The 17,212-nt window shown below is 35.2% G+C and overlaps 1 protein-coding gene across 1 annotated transcript in view; it reads left to right on the top strand.

Moving 5' to 3' along the window:
• Positions 1 to 17,212, top strand: part of Il1rapl1 (interleukin 1 receptor accessory protein like 1) — a 944,588-nt gene that overhangs the window by 364,784 nt on the left and 562,592 nt on the right. The gene's annotated exons all lie outside the window — the stretch shown is intronic.

The raw sequence follows: 17,212 nt of genomic DNA, 5'->3' as shown, positions 1-17,212 counted from the left end.
CAAAGACTTTAAGTTTTTTTTTTTTTTTTTTTTTTTTTCGTACAGGTCTTTTACTTGCTTGTTTAGTGTCACACAAAGATACTTCATGTTATATGTGGCTATGTTGAAGGGCATTGTTTCCCTAATTTCTTTCTCAGCCCATTTGTCTTTTGTATACAGAAGGACTTATGATTTTTTTTTAAGTTAAATTTGTATCCAACCCCTTTGCTGAAGGTCTTTATCAGCTGAAGGGGTCACGCATGTATACTATCATATCATCTGTGAATAATGACACTTTGACTTTTTCGGGTTTGATTCTTATCACCTTGATTCCTTTAGTTGTCTTATTGCTCTAGCTAGGACTTCGAGTACTATGTTGAAGAGATAGGGAGAGAGTGAGCAACCTTGACTTGTCAATGATTTCAGTGGGATTGAGTTAAGTTTCTCTCTGTTTACTTTGATGTTGGCTACAGGCTTCCTATATATTGCCTTTAATATGATTAGGTATGTGCCTTGTATCCCTGATATCTCTTTTAGTTAGTTTGCCTAAGGGTTTGTCCATCTTATAGATTTTCTCAAGGAACTAGCTCTTGGTTTCATTAATTCTTTGAATTATTTTATTTATTTCTAATTTATTGATTTCAGCCCGGATTTTGATTATATCCAGCTGCCTACTCATCTTGGGTGTGTCTGTTTCTTTGTTTCTAATCCATTTACATGTGTCTTTAAGTTGCTTGTATGATATATCTCAAATTTCTTTATGAAGGCACTTAATGATTGGAACTTTTCTCTTAGCACTGCTTTCACTGTGTCCCATAAGTTTTGGTGAGTTGTGCCTACATTTTCATTGAAAGTGTAGTCTTTAATTGTTTTGGGAAGTTTTTAATTTTTTTCTTTATTTCTTCCCTTACCCAGCTGTCCTTGAGTAAAGAGTTGTTCAGGTTCCTTGTATGTGTTGGCTTTTTGTTATTTCTGTTATTTTTGAGGTCTAGTCTTAGACTATGGTGATCTGATAGGATACAAGGAGTTATTTCAATCTTCCTGGATTTGTTGATGTTTGCTTTATGCCAGACTATGTGGTCAATTTTGGGGAAGGTTCCATGAGTTGCTCAGAAGGTATACTCTTTTGAGTTTAGGTGAAATGTTCTGTAGACATCTATTAGGTCCATTTGAATTAAGACCTCTGTAAGTGTCATTATATTTAAGACCTCTGTAAGTGTCTATATAGCTTTTGTCTCAATCATCTTCTTTGGTGAGAATGGGCTTTTGAAGTGTCCCACTATTAAGGTGTTGTAATCAGTGTGTGATTTAAGCTTTAATAAAGTTTCTTTTACGAATGTAGGCACCCTTGTATTCGGTGCATAGATATTTAGGATTGTGATGTCCTGCTCATGTGTTTTCCTTTTATGAGAATGAAGTGTCTTCCCCATCTCTTTTGATTAATTTTTATTGAAAGTCTATTTTATTAGATATTAGAATGGCTTCTTCAACTTCTTTTCTGGATCTCTTTGCTTGGGAAACTTTTTTCAGCCTTTTACTCTGAGGCAGTGTCTATCTTTGTTGCAGAGCTGTGCTTTGAATGCAACAGAATGTTGGATCCTGTTCCTGCAATCATTCTGTTAGTTTGGGTTTTTGACTGGAGAGTTGAGTCCACTGATGTTGATAAACATTAGTGACTAATGATTGTTAGTTCCCTTTATTGTGGAGTTGGTGGTAATTGTGTGTTTCCTTGCTTGCTTTCCTTTGTATTTTTATTGTGAAGATATCTTTATCCTTTGTTGTCTTGGGTGCAGTTGGTCTCATTGATTTGGGATTTTTCTACTAGTATCTTCTGTAGAACTGGGTTGCTGCATATATATTGTTTACATTTATTATGTCATGGAATCTTTTGTTTTCTTCATCTATGTTGATTGAAAGTCTTGCTGGTTATAGTAGTCTGGGTTGGCATCTACCGTCTTTTAGTTTCTTCATGGTATCTGCCCAGGCCCTTCTGGCTTTCATAGTTTCTGTTGAGAAGTCTGGTGTGATTCAGATAGGTTTGCCTTCATATTTTACTTGGCCTTTTTCCCTTGCTGCTTTTAATAATTTTTTCTTTGTTCTGTACATTTAGTGTTTTGATAATTATGTGGTGGGGGATATTTTTTCCGGTCTAGTCTATTTGGTGTTCTACAGAATACCTGTATGATTAAGGGCATCTCTTTCTTAAGGTTGAAAAAATTTTCTTCTATGATATTCTCGAGAATTTTTTCTGTGCCTTGAAGCCTGGAATCTTTTTCATCTATTCCTATTATTCTTAGATTTTGTCTTTTCATGGTGTCCTTGATTTCTTGGATGTTTTGTGTCAGGACCTTTTCCATTTCTGTTTTCTTTGAGAGATGTATTGATTTCTGTATTTGTATCTTCAGCGCCAGAGTTTCTACGCTCCATGTCCTGTATTCTGTTGATGATACTTACCTTTGTGGTTCCTGATCTCTTCTCAAAATTCTCCAACTCCAGGGTTTTTTTTTTTTGTTTGTTTGTTTGTGTTTTCTTTATTGAATCTGATTTGTTTTTATATCTTGCACCCTTTTTTTCACCTCTTTAAGTATTCCTGTCTGTCCATAATGGTCTTTTTTTATTTGTTTTTTGTTTCCTCTTTATGTTCCTCAAATACATGCATAATCACAGATTTAAGATCATATTCCTGTGTTTCAGCTATATTCGAATATCCGTTGATATTTGAAGATTTTGGTGAAGCCATGATGTCCTGGTTTTGTTGAATGCATTCTTACCTTAGCCTCTAGCCTTCTGGTTGTTTGTTGCCCTGACTGGTTGTTTCTGGAGCCTATTCTGCAGACTGGGTCTACCTGTCTCTGTCTGCTGGATTCACTGTCTTCTGGATTCACTGTCTGCTGGTTCACTGTTTTTTACCCACATATTCCAGGTAGCTGGGATGCAAGTGGAAAGGTCTCCCAGCCTAGAGCTGCTTCATTGGCCCACACATTTCCTTGAGATGGCTCACAGTGGGTTTAGGTCTTGTGACTTACTCAACTATACTGGCTTCGCTGGTTATGCCATGCTCATTGTTTCCAGCCTAAGTGAGCTAGACAGCTGGGGAATAGATAGTATGGAGCTGTGCCTCCCTCATATCACTGAAAGGGATCCCCTCCACAGGAAGTTTAGAATGACTAAGATTCTTCAATCAGGAAGGTGTCCATAGGACTATGAGAGTAGGCACCTGGATTGGAAAACTTACCCTCAGTACAGGAAGGTATTTACTCCACAGGCAGTGAGAATGAGCCCCCAAGTACCAAGCCTCCAGCCACAGGTACTAGGATTGTCCACAGAAGGTGGGCTTGGGAAGGTTACCTAAGGCTAAGGAGGCTGAGCCTTGAGTTTCTGGTACCAGGAAAGTATCCAGGAATGGTGGGCTTGGATGGGTGGGTGGCTTAGGTTGAAGGCAGTTTCAGGTAGGAACCTGGGAAATTTTCCTGATATTAGGCAGATGGCCTGAAGATGGACTTCCGCATATCTCCATGGATTTTTCTCTCACCTGAAAAACAGAGATGTCAGGATTTGGGAACCACAGTAAAGGCTGCAATTCACCCTGCTTTCACTGCTGAGCTGCTGTTCAGATAACCTGTGTGGTGGGCGCCATCATCTTGGATCCAGAATCTAATCCTTTTTTCTTAATTCATATTTATTTCTAATATGAATTACTAAAAGCAGTGGAATTGTTACCTGATTTTTGTTTTTATAATCTTCTAGCTTTTACTATTTCTTGATTTTATACTTCACAAAGATTATTTCGTAAAATAAACATTTCAATCAAAAGACAATCAGTAGAAGTAACATGAGAGCTAGTAGAACTATATGAAAAATCATTTAAAAACACAATTTTAAATTTCATATGTGTTAAAGAAAATGCCATGTCTACTGTATAACCTTTAAAGTATTTTAAGACAAAGTATTAGCATGTCAGTTTATCACTATTATTTTATGTAACCTTCATCACTTTTAACTGTAATTAATTTACTTTTAGAACAATTACTGTCATAGATGTCAGTTAATCCATAGAATTCTAGCATAAAATCAATGTAAATTTAGAACACATGATGCATTTAGGCAAGGAATAGATCATTGCAAGGATAAGTTCACTCAAAAGCCTTCTTTTCATTAGAGTGAGGAAATATTCTGTGTACTCTTCATCCTCAAATGAGAGTATTTCAAATAGTTCAAGACTGAAACTTGACATACCTGTATCAGCTTTGGAAATCTTGCTCTGCATCATTTCTTTTCACTTCTTACTTTCCCATCAGATCTCTGGTTAGCAGTCCATGCAGCTTATAATTACAACCTAAGCTTCAAAACATACATTTTTTTTGCTTTCCATTTAAATGTATTTTACAGTAACCACTTCTGAGTTAATTATCCCAAAATGTCTAATAAATATATATGCTTATTTCAATGGTATAGAAAAATAATTTGAAGTGAGACAACACTAAACACATTCTTGTAATGATTACAAAGTTGATTTTTATTTGCTTATCATTTTGTTCCCATGATTCTTGTTAGCTATCTTAGTTAGGTGTTTTATTGGCAGCCTTTTGTAAATAGGTTTCTATAACAGATAAATATTACATTCCCCCATGTCTCTGTTATTTCCTGGCATTGTTAATCCTACAGGGTGAACAATAAGACCACCACCACAATTTTGAGTCAAATCTGAATCAAGCTTTATTAAATATTGGCCAGGACAATCGGGCAACCAAGCTTGTTTATAGAAGCAAAAACACATGGCTTGTTCTTATATGAAAATCAATCTGTAGCATTCCAGGAAGTTCTCTGTCCTGGGCAAGTAGGACTTACAAGTTAGAGACCTTTTTGTTTTATAGATATTGTAAAGCACATTAATTTAAATATGAAATGTGACATTAGCTCTCACAATGTTTTAGGAACACTCAACTCCTACTTAAATGTGGCAATGTATTCTTTAAATTTCATATCACTGCTTACGTAGTTCAACCTGTAGTACCATTTCTTCTCATCTAAATAATATTAAAGACATGAAATCCACCAGCAGCTTATGAGTTTTCTCAAGCAAGAAGTAATGTAACAGTGTAGTACCGAGTAATTATCTTACTGCGTCCTACACATGACTTTTCCTCATAAATTTTCATAAATTATCCAATTACAATAATTACTAATACCACTGATCTAAAAAAATTGACACCAGAGGGTATTGTACATTTGATACCCACTAAACAGCTATTAATGTTTATTTGATAGTAAAGTGTAACCCAGATTTCAGATTCCTTCGGGTAAATAAACAAATATGACTGGGTATGGTGGCATGCATCTGTACACTTATAAAAAGTATTCTTTTTTGTACCTTCATTATGATCATATTGCATATTCTGTGACTTTTATTTCCTGTTGATTCTATAAGATATAAAGATCTTGAAAAGTGCAATTATAATGGCCTAGTGAGACCATTATATGACAATGGTTCAACAATGGAGCAATAATGACAGACTCATGCATACACCTGAAAAATTGTTAATGTCAGAAGGAGAGAAGCAATCTGGAAAAATTATTGAAGTTACCATTGGATGATCAATAGTGAGAATGATTAATGTCAAGATCAAAAGTCACACTTAAAATTTAAAATTTGACTCTGTTTAGATGTAACATTCATTTTTTCATAACAGTAATATTTACAAAATTTTGACTCCTACAGTGGTTTTTTACCCTAAAATTTTCTATAGTGTATATTCAGAAAATTGGCTAACCCCAGCCTTTTGTTTCCTATCTTTGGATATTCAGAAAGATTCAAAAATTTATTTTTTACAAGTAGCTATCTTTTACAGGTATTTACCTTAAACTGTCTCTGTTTTTATGGTTTCTTACTCTCAATTCATGGAAATTCTCAAAATAAAAAAAATAAAAATAAAACCTTTAGAGTATATGTGTACCCATTTGTGTTACCTTGGCTTATTGTTGCCAATTAATATATAAAGCACAGGTCTTGAATATGGGCTAAATATTTAAGACTTTCTGTTCTTTCAGAAGAACAGAATTCCATTATTAGAGCACACCTTGAGCAGCTCACAACCATCTCTAACTTCAGCTCCAGGAAAATCTGATGCTTTCTTCTGGCCTGCACAAGACCTATACACACAGGTACATACCTGCACACAAATACAAACACACACATAATTTTGAAATAAATCATTATGTTTATAGATTTTAGTATGTTTATCTTATGTCATATCCACTTATAAGTGAGGGTATACCATGCGTGTTTTTCTGCTTCTGAGTTACCTAACTCAGGATGATCTTTTCTAGTTCCACCCATTTGCCTGCAAATTTAATGATTTCCTTGTTTTTAATTGCTGAGTAGTAGTCCATTGTGTAAATGTACAACAAACTCTGTATCCATTCTTCAGTTGACAGACATCTGGGTTGTTACCAGATTCTGGCTATTACAAATAAAGCTGCCATGAAGATAGCTAAACAAATGCCCTTATTGTATGAGTTGAGCATCTTTCAGATATATGGTCAGGAGTAGAATAGCTGGATCTTGAGGTAGCACTATTCCTAATTTTCAGAGAAAGACCCAGATTGATTTCCAAAGTGCTTGCACAAATTTAAACAACAAGGAGGAGCCTACAGAAGATGCTTAAGCCTCATTCAGAAGGACAAACAAGATAGACATAAAAAGCTAGAGAAGACAAAGAACAGGACAGGAGACTACCACAGAGGGCCTCTGAAATACTCTACCCAGGAGCAGACGCTGAGACTCACAGCAGATGCTGGACAGAGTGCAGGGAATCTGCTGGAAGAAGGGGGAGATAGAAAGACCTGGAGTGGATAGGGTCTCTATAAGGAGACCAACAGAGCCAAAAAATCTGGGTTCAGGGGGACCGACCTGTAGAGACTAGTGAATCAACCAAGGATAGTGAGCGGAAAGGACATAGAGCCCCTGCTCAGATATAGCCCATGGGCAGCTCAGTCTCCATGCGGGTTCCCTAATAAGGGGAGCAGGGACAATCTCTTGAATGAACTCAGTTGCCTGCTCTTTGATCACCTCTGCCTGTCATCTACAGAGAATGAGGATCCAGACAGTCCTGATGAGACCTGATAGGCTAGGTCCAGATGGTAGGGGAGGAAGACCTCCAGTATTAGTAGACTAAGCATCGGGGAGAAAAGAGAAGAAGAGTGGGGCCAGGAGGAGATGAGGGAGGGGCCTCCAGCTAAGATACAAAGTGAATAAACTGTAAACAATAATAAATTTTTGAAAATAGATGAGTAGAATTCTGTTGTTTAAATGTACCACAATTTCTGCATTCATTCTTCATCTAGGGACATCTAGGTTGTTTCCAAATTCTGGCTATTACAAATAAAGCTTCCATGAACATAACTGAGCAAATGCCCTTGTTGAATGATGGAGCATTTTACAGGTATATGCTCAGGAATGGTATAGATGGGTCTTGAGGTAGTGCTATTCCCAATAATCTGAGAGAGCACCAGATTGATTTCCAAAGTGGTTGTATACGTTTCCACTCCCACCAGCAATGGAGGAGGGTTCCCCTTTATCCATAGCCTCTCCAGCATATGTTATCACTTGAGTTTTTGACCTTAGCCATTCTGATGTGTGTCTTTTTAATTTTTATTTCCCTGATGACTAAATACTTTGAACATTTCTTTACATGTGTTTCTGCCATTCAATATTCCTCCATTGAGAATTCTCTATTTAGCTCTGTTCCCCATTTTTTAATTGGATTATTTGGTTTTCTGGTGTTTAACTTCTTGAGTTCTTTATATAGTCTGGATTTTAGCCCTCTATCGGATGTAGGGTTGATGAAGACCTTTCCTTAGTCTGTAGCCTGTCTATTTGTTCTGTCGCTTTATAGAAGCTTTCCTGTTTCATGAGCTCCCATTTATTGATTGTTGCTTTTAGAGCCTGGGGTCTTGGTGTTTTGTTCAGAGAGTTGTCTCCTGTGCACATTGTTTCAAGGCTCTTCCCCACTTTTTCTACTAATAGATTTAGTGTGTCTGGTTTTATGTTGAGATCTTTGATCCACTTGGACTTTACTTTTTGAAAGTGATAAACCTATTTTCACCTTTTCCATGTAGATATCTACTTAGAAAAGCACCATTTGTTGAAGATGCTATCTTTTATCCATTGTATGGCTTTGACTTCTTTGTGAAAAATCAGTTGTTTGTAGGTGTACGGGTTTATTTCTGGGTCTTTGATTCAATTTCATTGATCATCCAGTCTATTAATTCTTATTCAGCAGGGATAACAGGATAGACACTGGAAGCAGTAGATGAGAGCGAACAGGATAGGAGTCTACCACAGATGTCCTCTAAAAGACTACACCCGGAAGGGGGTCAAAATAGATGTAAAGACCCACAGCCAAACTTTTGACAGAACTCAGAAGGATACAGAAAGACCTGGATGGGACAGAAGCCCTGCAAGGAGACCAACAAAGCCAAAAATTTCTGGGACCTGGGGGTGGGGCTGCAGAAACTGCTGCATCAACTAAAGACCATGCATAGAGAAAACCTAACCCCCTTACTTAGAAATAGACCATAGATAGCTCAGTCTCAGCTGGGATACAAAATAAATATACTGTAATTAATATAAAAAACACTATGTTTCAATTGTCTATCACAAATATGTGCTGGCATTTAAAACACTTATGTAGACATAGCAGTGTTCTAAACTATAGTGATGATATATTCATATGTATAGACTGTATATATGTGAACTAAATTGCATCCTCTTTAACATTTATAATGGTAAAAGATAGTACTTCAAATTTTCACCATATTTGAAAACAAAGACTTCCTAGAAATAATTACAAGGAAAGTTTTAGCATGGGCTTACTTTAGTTTTTATGATGTCCTTATAAGAAGACAAAGTTAAAACCCATAGACACCAAGGGTACAGGTTCAAAGGAAAGTCTATATGAACACACGACAGGAAGGTAACCAAGTGCAACTGAAACGGGAAGCCCTTTGAAACAAAGAAATTTACTGAACCTTTCATACACTAGAACTGTCTTAAATTGTAGCTTAAGCTTTCTAGTCTGTGCTAATGTGCTCTTACAACAATAACAAAATAATATCTGTCTATCTATCTATCTATCTATCTATCTATCATATATCTAGCCATCTATCTATCAATCTACCTATCTACCTATCTACTTATACATCCATATCTATCACACTGTACTTAGGACTCGTGAAAGGAGTCATGACAGAGGTATCTTTCATACTATTCTCTTTGAGATATTAAATCTCAAATATCTATGTGTGATAACTTTAGTGAGCCTGAAATACATGAATTTGTCTTTTGTCAATAAATTTTTAGGAGAAACAGCATGGTGTTAAGTTAGTAAAATTGCACATTGTGAAAAAAATTATTCATCTATACATATGTAGATATGATTTAAATAAATGAAACCCTCTTAACCTTGTTTAAACTAGGTAAGGTATCTAAGCATATGGATATTTACTCTATTTTAAAACATGATCATTATGAAGTTTCTCCTATCAGTCTCTAAACTCTGAGATAAATCCATTCACATGACCATATATACTTTTATTCCCCATCAACCTTTTCACTTTCAAAATAAATGGAGGTATATTTGTTTTAGCTATAAAAAAGTGCCTAAATGAAGAAAAACAAAAAAACAAAAAACAACCACATTATTTCTGCCTTTAGGATGTTAAATCTTTTCTCTTGTTTTACTTGCAATCCTTGTTTCTGAAACCTGATCTTAAAAGACATTCTATAACTTAAACTTTTGTCTGATTATATATCATCTGTCTAGTCACATGTCTGACAAAGGTGATTATTTAGGTCTTCAAATAGGCATCTAGTTTCTATCTGATATTATTAGGTTCATTTCTTTCAGTGACATTGAAATGAGGGTATGGTGTTTTCTGACTTTGGGCTTGAAACACATATAATATGCTATATTTTTGTGTGACAGCTAAAACCCCTGCTGTCGGATACTAGAAAAACTAAAAAGATATTGCTGGGTATATTGCTTCCCAAAGCTATGAAAAGATCATAAATATTAATAATGGTAAAATCAAAATTAACCTGTTTTCATTATGGATAGTCATAGCTCATATCTATACAGCACTTGCTAAGGTTAAATTTTGTGAATTGGTTATTTTGTAACACTAATGTGATTTAGTGTTATGCTTTCTTTTGGCAAAGTTTAAGTTTATAATGCATTTGAGAAAGTCTAATAAAAATGATGAACTCTTTTAATTAGCAATAATGACCTAATGTTAGCGAATACAATAAGTATTCAAAATGATTCTCAAGATAAAAGGTGCTTTCTATGAACTTAAAAATCATGAAAAAAATATGCACCCACACTCCAAATAAATATTTTCTTTCAATTATCAATCACTATTACATAGGAAAAAATATTTTCGCCAATTCAAAAAAAAAATAACTGGAAATAGCATTCAGTAGACTCTAATCCTAAGATTTGTGCATCTAGAAAAAAATGGCTTCCATATTCAACAAATTAATTAAATTCTACATACTATTTTCATCACCTCATACATGTATTAGAGATTATACAGTAAGATTATCATATTCAAAGTTATAAGAAGCTGTGTTTAAGTAATTGTTTTTATATGTATAGGAGTCTAGAGTATGTTATCCATGTAACTGCAAGCAGTATCTTCTGAACTAAATGTTCTGTGAAATTGATTTTTTCCTGTTTTGGGGAACCCTTTTCTCCTATTTAGTTGCTTTTCCCAGCCTTAATATGAAGGAATGTGCCTAGTCTTATTGTAATTTGATATGCTATGTTTGGTTGATATCCTGGGAAGCCTATTCTTTTCTGAAGATAACTGGAGAAGTAGTGGATTGGAGAGAGAAGGGATGTGGTGGGAGTGCCTGAGAAGGGTGGATGGCATAGAAAACTATATGGTTACAATGTAGTACATGAGAAAAAAATGATAGATAGACAGATAGATAGATAGATAGATAGATAGATAGATAGATAGATACATACATACATACATACATACATACATACATACATACATACATAAATATATACATACATACATACGTAGATAGATGCATACATAGATAGATAGATAGATAATTTTTAAAGATAAAGAAAATGAACACTTGATAACCAATTATACAGTAAAACTTTTTATTCTGGACTGAAATTAAAAGTAATATTTACACATCTGGTCTTTTTGTGCAGGGGTTAAAGATTTTACGGTTTTATGTTCTTCTAAAAGGCTCTAATACAACCTTCCTTCTTGGCTATATGTTTAAAATACTATGATGAAAGCAGATACTTTAGCACTCTCTTCTTTGTTAAGGCTGTCATTTAATATAAAAAACTTACATTGTTGTAATGAATATTAAGTGAACCAGCTTATTAAAGAAGAATTTGAGTAAGAGGAAAGTAAAATATAAAACTCTTAATAGCCCTTGGGATAAATTACCTGTATGGAGAACTTTTTCTAAAATTCTGTTTAGGTCTTCTTGAAAAATTGTACTTAAATATAGCAAAAACCAAAATCAGTTTTATCTTAACAGTCCCAGTATATGGCAGTCTTAATGAAAAGTCTAAAATTACATGGTTTAAAAAGGTTTGTATAATAAAATGTTAGAATAATCATACTCATGCACATTTGCCTCTATGTTATAATGTAGAAAAGAGTTAAACACATGAGGTATTTTATTTCTCACATAATGATTTAAGTTTTATTCCTCTAAATGCCACTTAATGTATGTAAAACTAGTTATCATAATCTACTTTAAGGTTTTCATTTACCAAACAGGCCATCAAAGCTCTCACTTTCCTTTTTATCTGAACAGCAGATAGAACTTGAATATAAGAACAAGTTGTGGTCAAGTATACCTGTTTTGAATGACTTCAAGAAATAGATCAGAGAGAGCTTTAGTGGTAGCTCAGAGGTTAAGAACATTTGTCTCCAGGATCTGAGTTTAATTCATCTCCAGAGAAGCCTTCACCCTTTTCCCACTTCTGTGGACAACTATGTTCATGTGCACATATGCACTCACAGACACAAACATACATTTATAACTTAAATAATATGAATATTTGAAAACATATAAATTGAAAATAGCTGTGGCTATAGTTCTGATGTAAATCCCTAGCCTAGCATATGTGAGGCCCTCAATTCAATCCCCAGTACTATAGAAAAAACAAACAAACAAAAAAAAAACAGAGATAGATCTAATCTACTATAATAAATCTAAATATTAAGACAGCATATGAAGTATAGTTATCATAATGCTAACATTGAATATTCCCATAACTAATATAAACCATTACTTTTAAAAAGAAAAGTAAGTGGAGCATTGGCGACAAACACCTGTAATCTCAACCACTTGTAACACAGAAACAAGAAAATCCTGAGTTCTAGGTAAGTGGGGTACACTGCTCTGTGAATCCCTTTTTCTATATAATTAAATAATAATAGTGGTAGAAGAAGAAATGTAAAACTATTTTAAAAGAGATATATTGCTGTTACTGAAAAGCTTAGAAGCTTTATGCCAAGTGTCTCTCAACTTTGTACCCATATAATAGTTGTATATTTTTTTCTTCTAAAGTTCTTGGTAATGATTGCTGAAGAGAAAAAAATACAGTTATTATTTGAAAGCAATTCATAAAACAAAATGTTATTGGATAAGTTAAGTAACTGAACTTTTATGATGATTATTTCAAAAGCAATACAAATTAATATTGCTATGCAGAAAAGATACCACTGGAAATCCCATAAGATATAAAGACTATAAATGTGAAGTATATTAATTTTTGCCTTGAATCTTCAGGGAGTTCTCTAAATATTGTTATCAAGTTTTTATTATCAACAAATGGTACTATACATGAAGCCTTTTTAAAATGAATATATTCCACCTTGGAAATCTTGCATTGGGATTCTTTCTAGAAAAGAGATTTGATATTTATTTATAGGTTTTTGTATTCATATAAAAAACTATTAAGGGTCCCTTTTATTTGAAAAGTTTTAACAAAAATAAAGCAGAGAAAAATATTTCCTTTAATGACAGAAAATGTTTTGTTTTTTATGTATCTGTTTTCTAGGTAAAGATTGCTTTAAGGGGAATTTAAATGTGTTTGGAAGAAAATTTGATTACATAAAAAAGCCTTAAAATTCTTTATCTTTTTCATTTATATGACAGCATTTGAATAAGAAAAACAAACTTGAACCTATTTTTTCACCTTATCAAAAGTATTTAAAATGTTCAAATGGTCATTTAAAAATTATTACATACGAGAGCATCCAAGATGGTAGCAACAAGCACACACCATATTTGAGGGGTAGAGTATCTGAAACTCCAAAATTGGCGAGTGGAGGGGCAGCTGAACAGAGAACATAAACATCGAGTCTTCCAGGAAGAAAGGGACTAACTGTGAACTGAGACCATTTGGATTGAGGTCACCCTGGGACTTCTCCAGGGATTATACTGGAGAATTCTCCACAGACTTCTCCTTGGGAATCAATCCCCAGGCACTTCCTCTTAACCACCTTCCTTCTCCCTCCTTGGCAGAAGCAGTGGGGGCGGCCCACAGTGCCCCCCCCCAGAGCATAGGGTCCAGTCCACAGTGTCAGCTGCTCCTAGCAAAGAACCCCCTGCTTGGGAACTGGGACAAAGAATACTCAGTCCCCCCATGACCGGCTTCCATATTCCTTCCCTGGCAGAGGTGAAAGCTACAGAGTCAGCCAGCAGCATCCTCCAAAGCATGCAGTGCCCAACCCCCAGTGCCGGTGGCTCCTAGCACAATGCACAGTGCCAGTGGGGAACCAAGTTCTGCAGGTATAGCACCATTGAGCTGACTGATTGCCTACACTATTTGCCCTAGCAGGATCAAATCAGAGAATAGAGAACAAGGGGAACCCCTGTGTTTTCTGATTAGTCTTGCTAGAGGGTAAGTGTGCCTTCAAGTGAGTACTTCAAGAGCCTGAGATCCAGGGTCCCTCTATGCAAGGAGCCAGACATCAGATCCTTACAACCCACACCCTCATTGTGTGCAACATAGGGATTCTTGGGTCAGCATTCTCAACAGTGAAGCCTCTGCTCTGCCAGTCTACCAGTGAGTTACAGGCAAGCAACTCCTGGAGATCAGACAGATCTTCATATTAGTGGCCTCTGGCCACTGAGGTATTTAGGGAATCTGAGCCTGCAAATAACTCCTGCAAAGAGCCTTCAGACAGCATCAGCATCACATTCCTCCCTTAGATACATCTAAAAAAACAATGCACACTCTAAAACTCTCTCATCTTCCTGAAAAATACTCCAGACACCAGAGAAAGACAGACTCACTCTGAAGTACAGACTCCATAAATAAACAGTTGAGGGTTACAGATAAGCAGATGGCCAGAGGCCTGTATAAGAACACAACCAACAAAAATCAGGACATCATGGCTTCACCAGCAACCTCCAAAATCAATGGACATTTCAATTAATCAGAAACATAGGAAAATGACTTGAAAGCTATACTTATCCAGTTATTAGAGGCAAATGAAGAAGAAATGAACAAATCTCTGAGAGAAATAACTAAAAAAAATAGAGGCACATACAGAGGAAACAAACAACTCTCTCAAAGAAATAGCCACACAAGTTCAGGCAAATAAACAGGAAATGAACAAAGCTCTCAAAGAAATAACCACACAATTGGAGACAAATAAAGAGGAAACAAGCAAAACTCTCAAAGAAATACAGGCAAATACAGTCAAACAAATACAGGCACATGTAGAGGCACAATTATTGCCATATAGAGAGGAAATGAACAAAAAACAGAAGCCATCATAGTAAGAGAAGACTCCACATTCAAACATATGATGGAAATGGTGCAAGGCATGAAAACAGATTTAGAATCAATAAAGAAAACACAGAGAAAACCATGAAGTTGGAGAACTTAGAGAAAAGATCAAGAAACACAGGGATAAGCATAACCAATAGAATACAAGAGATGGAAGAGAGAATCTCATATGCTGAAGACACACTTGTTGAAACTGATATTTTTCTCAAACAAAAAGTAAAATCAGAAAAGTTCCAAACACAAAACATTCCAGAAATCAAGGATGCCATGAAAAGATAAAATATAAGAATAATGGAATAGATGAAAAAGAAGATACCAGGCTCCAAGGTGCAGAAAATATTTTCAAAAATATCATAAAAGAAAATTTTGCCAACTTAAAGAAAAAGATGTCCATAAACATACAAGAGGCCTCAAGAACACCAAATAGACTAGGCCAGAAAAGAAACTCTTCATGTCACATCATAGTCAAAACACTAAACATACAGAACAAGAAAAAAATATTAAGAGCAGCAAGGGAAAAAGGCCAAGTGATATATGAAGGTATACCTATCAGAATCACACCAGACTTCTCAACAGAAACTATGAAAGCCAGAAGGGCCTGGGCAGATGTCATGTAGACTTTAAGGGACCAAAGATGCCAACCCAGGAAAGCTTTCAACATAGATGGAGAAAGCAAAATATTCCATGAAAAAGCTTAACTTAAACAATATCTACACAGCAACACAGCCCTACAGAAGATATTAGAAAGAAAACTCCAATCCAACATAAAACCCAAGAAAACATAGGATGTAGATAGCTACACAACAAAAAATTAAAAGAAACAAATGAAAAACAGTTACACCACCAAAACCATAAAAAAAGAAAATTAACCTTCATTGGTCACTATCTAGCAACATCTATTAACATCAATGGACTGAACTCTCCAATAAAAAGGCACAGACTAACAGAACGTTTGCGGAAACAGGAACCAATATTCTGCTGCATCCAAGAAACACACCTCTACAACAAAGAGAAACATACCTCAGAGTAAAGTGCTGGAAAAATGCTTTACAAGCGAATGGCCCAGAAAACAAGCTGGTGTAGCTATCCTAATAGCTAATAAAATAGACTTTCAACCAAACTTAATCAAAAAACATGAGGAGGGGCACTACATTCTATTCAAAGAAAAAATCCACCAGGATGATATCACAATTCTCAACATCATTGCCCCAAATACAAGAGTGCCTACATTTGTAAATGAAACATTATTAAAGCTTAAATCACACATCGATCCCAACACCATAATAGTGGGAGACTTCAACACTCCACTCTCACCAAGGGACAGATCATCTAGAACTAAGCCAAATAGGGAAATAAAGGCACTTAGAGGGGTCTTAAATCAAGTGGAATTAATAGATGTCTACGGTACTTTTCACCCAAATTCAAAAGAATATACTTTTTTTTCAGCCCCTCCTGGAACCTTCTCCAAAATCTATTATATATTTGGCCACAAAGCAAGCGTCAACCAATAGAAGAAGATTAAATAATTACTTGTATTCTGGCTGATAACCGTGGACTAAAGGTGGACTTCAACAACAACGGAAATTGCAAAAAGCCTACATACATATGGAAAAAGATCAACTAGCTAACCAATGACAGCTGGGTTAAGGAAGAAATAAAGAAAGAAATTAAAGACTTCCTAGAATTCAATGAAAATTATGGCACAAGATACCTAGACTTATGAGACACAATGAAAGCAGTGCTAAGAGGAAAATTCATAGCACTAAGTGCCTTCAAGAAGAAATTTATAATATCTCACATAAGCAACTTAATGACCCAACTGAAAGCCATAGGAAAAAAAGAAGCAGATACACCCAAGATGAGCAGACAGCTGGAAATAATCAAGCTCACTACTGAAATCAATAATTTATAATCAAATAAAGAATAAATGAAACCAAGAGATGGTTCTTTGAGAAAATCAAGAAGACACACAAACACTTAGCCAAACTAAATAAAAGGCAGAGAGAAACTATCCAAATCAGCAAAAACAGAAATGAAAAGGGGGACATAACTACAGGCACTGAGGAAATCCATTTAATCATTAGGTCTTACTACATAACTTTATATGCCACAAAATATGAAAATCTAAAGAAAATTGACAATTTTCTTGATAGATTCAATTTACCAAAATTAAATCAAGATCAGGTAGAAAGACTGAATAGTCCTATATCCCCCAAGGAAATAGATGGAGTCATCAAAAATCTTCCTTCCAAAAAAAGCACAGGGTCAGATGATTTCAGAGCAGAATTCTACCACATATTCAAGGAAATGCTAACTCCAGTTCTACTCCATATATTCCAAAAAATAGAAACAGAAAGAACATTATCAAACAAATTCTATGA

The sequence above is a fragment of the Psammomys obesus genome, unplaced genomic scaffold (assembly GCF_907164565.1).
Source record: "Psammomys obesus unplaced genomic scaffold, mPsaObe1.curated_primary_1811, whole genome shotgun sequence".
In the NCBI taxonomy this organism is placed as follows: Eukaryota; Metazoa; Chordata; class Mammalia; order Rodentia; family Muridae; genus Psammomys; species Psammomys obesus.
Note: the sequence above shows the minus strand (reverse complement) of the source record. Positions and strands in the feature narration are given on the sequence as shown.